Source organism: Ranitomeya variabilis, chromosome 1 (assembly GCF_051348905.1).
Source record: "Ranitomeya variabilis isolate aRanVar5 chromosome 1, aRanVar5.hap1, whole genome shotgun sequence".
Lineage (NCBI taxonomy): Eukaryota > Metazoa > Chordata > Amphibia > Anura > Dendrobatidae > Ranitomeya > Ranitomeya variabilis.
In genome coordinates, this window is record NC_135232.1 from 799776451 (window position 1) to 799779483 (window position 3033).

The following is a 3033-nucleotide window of genomic DNA, read 5'->3' on the forward strand; positions in this document are numbered from 1 at the left end:
ATCCTCAGAAGCAGAGGTGACTCTTGGTCTTCCTTTCCTGGGGCGGTCCTCGTGTGAGCCAGTTTCTTTGTAGCGCTTGATGGTTTTTGCCACTGCACTTGAGGACACTTTCAAAGTTTGCCCAATTTTTCAGACTGACTGACCTTCATTTCTTAAAGTAACGATGGACACTCGTTTTTCTTTACTTAGCTGCTTTTTTCTTGCCATAATACAAATTCTAACAGTCTATTCAGTAGGACTATCAGCTGTGTATCCACCAGACTTCTGCACAACACAACTGATGGTCCCATCTCCATTTATAAGGCAAGAAACCCCACTTATTAAACCTGACAGGGCACACCTGTGAAGTGAAAACCATTTCCGGTGACTACCTCTTGAAGCTCAACAAGAGAATGCCAAGAGTGTGCAAGCACAAATCAAAGCAAAAGGTGGCTACTTTGAAGAACCTGGAATACAAGACATAATTTCAGTTGTTTCACACTTTTTTGTTAAGAATATAATTCCACATGTGTTAATTCATAGTTTTGATGCTGTGAGGTTTTAAGGAATTTAAGCGTGAACCCACAGATCCACGACAACAAACCTCCCAAGGGTGAGCTGACCAGGTAGACCACCCCCTATACAGGGAGCGTTAGGGGCAGGCCCAAGGGAGACTATTGCCGCAGAAGCTGGGACCCGGAAACAGGTAGTAGGAGGTACTAAATAGAGATGCTAAGCGAAGGATGGAAAGAGCGGGGTAAGATGTAGTACGGATTGGTACAAGCAGAGTACAGGTGAAACCAAGGGAGCACTGGGAAGAAGGGACTTCAAGGAAGCAGGACAGGACAGAGACGCCAGATGGACGGAATACGTGGAACACACTAGGAAGACTGGACTGGACAAGAAAGCCTAGGAAAGGAAGCAAAGCAAGGCTAGCTGAACAAAGCAGAGACTCTGGACAGGCAGCGCAGAGACAAAAGTGGACCTGGGTCACAGAAGCACAAATGACAAACAGGCAAAGAGCAGAGGAAGGAATTACCTTATATACATGACGTGCTGAAGGACTTCCGGGTCAGAGTCCCCCCAGGATCATAGAGAAAAGGTATGGAGCGCCTGAAGTTCAGGAAAGAGAGGTGCGCATGCGCAGAGAGGTGCTGGAGCGAGGAGTGCGCACGCGCACCCGCCGAGAACCAGGAAGAGGACGTGCGCCTGCAGGAGGAGCGTGCCGCCGTGGGTGAGAAGAAGCGGAGGAGACGGCGGCGGACCCGGCAGCTGGAGGAACAGGAGGAGCGCGCCGGAGCAGGTAAGTATGGGCTGGAGCGGAGGTGAACCCGGCAGCAGATACGGCAAGAGGAAAGGAGGCCGTGACAGATGCCTTCAGTGTGAATGTACAATTTTCATAGTCATGAAAATACATGTTTGCCAAGGACGAATGGGCAAGAATTTCAGTCTCTCGATGTACAAAACTGATAGAGACATACCCCAAGCAACTTGCAGCTGTAATCGCAGCAGAAGGTGGCGCAACAAAGTATTAAGTTAAAGGGGCCAAATAATATTGCACGCCCCACTTTTCAGTTTTTGAATTTCCACAAAAATTTTAAATAACCAATAAATTTAGTTCAACTTCACAATTGTGTTCCACTTGTTGTTGATTATTCACCAAAAATGTACATTTGGTATTTATGTTTGAAGCATGATATGTGGGAAAAGGTTGAAAAGTTCCAGGGAGCCGAATACTTTCACAAGGCACTGTATATATATCTGTAGCTTTGATGCCATAAAAGGAAGGGTGGCCCAGACACATTTCTTGCACAGGTGCCCCAAGCTGTTAGTGTCCGCCCCTGCTCAAATCTCTTCACAGTATGATGATCACACTTAAATGGGTTTTCCTATGAACAAAAGTTAATTTTAATCAACAGATCTTGGAATAATAATAATTTCTACTATTGGATGTATTAACAAAATATGTTCCTGTGCTGAGATAATCTTATAAATGTTCTCCTGCTGTGTACTGTGTAATGGCCATGTCTGACCGTACAGGAACATGGTCTGATCATACCACATCTCTTGGGTAGGGGAGGATGCAAAAGAGTATACAGACATTGCAGCATGGGACAACCGCTTTAAGTTTTCCTTAAATATCTAATGTTTTCATAACTTGTTTAAGGCATTGCACTAGTTGACCCTTTTTGGCAGCAGAGAGATAATTTTTCCTCCCATATCACTTGAAACTTGTGGCCTGCTTCATAATGTGGAACGTACGTTCTTCTTAAGTAGTTTTCCTTTAATTGGGCTCACCTGGCAAACTAATTATCAGAGGTATTTGGGATTGATTTCAGTGATCCAGCGAGCCCTGAGACACAATACCATCCATGAGTTTATTTTAAAAACTAAAAATTACATCTTTATGACACCTAAATCCAATTAGTATAATAATTTGGAATGCGGTGTATATTCCCAAGGAGAAGAAGACATATGACCTACTCAATGTGACGTGTACCTTCTCCATGGCGGCTCATACAGATTGGTTTAGGCTTACAGATAATAAGTCTGTGAACCGATTAGCATCAGTGTGAAACTGTAAGCCAGTTTTGCTATTTGCCCGGCATCAGACCCACTCTTCTAATCTCTTGTGGCAGGACTTCTGTCACAGGAGGCAAGATTGACAGAGCAAGTCAAGAGCGTGGCATGCTGATGTGCTGACTGTTGATTATGTGGGTGGACCAATTTGCTTTTCACCGGCCTGTGTGGCATTTACCAAAAATTCCAGTCCAGTCGTGTAGCCAGCAGTCTATCACATTTCTGTTCACTCCATTTTGTAAATGTCATTAAGGAAAGAAATGGATTCCATTATGGTTTAGGGGATTAAAGATTACAGCTTAGCCAGTGCAGCTTCTTAACTTCAGTCATTTGTAATCACCAGGTCTTCCTGGCTGGTAATGCACATGGCGTTGTAACTAAAACTTTGCGGGGCCTATGTAGTCAAAGCAACACTAACAAACAGACTGCGTGCAAAGGAATGCCTCCAAGACGGCTCACAGACCGTAGTCCTAT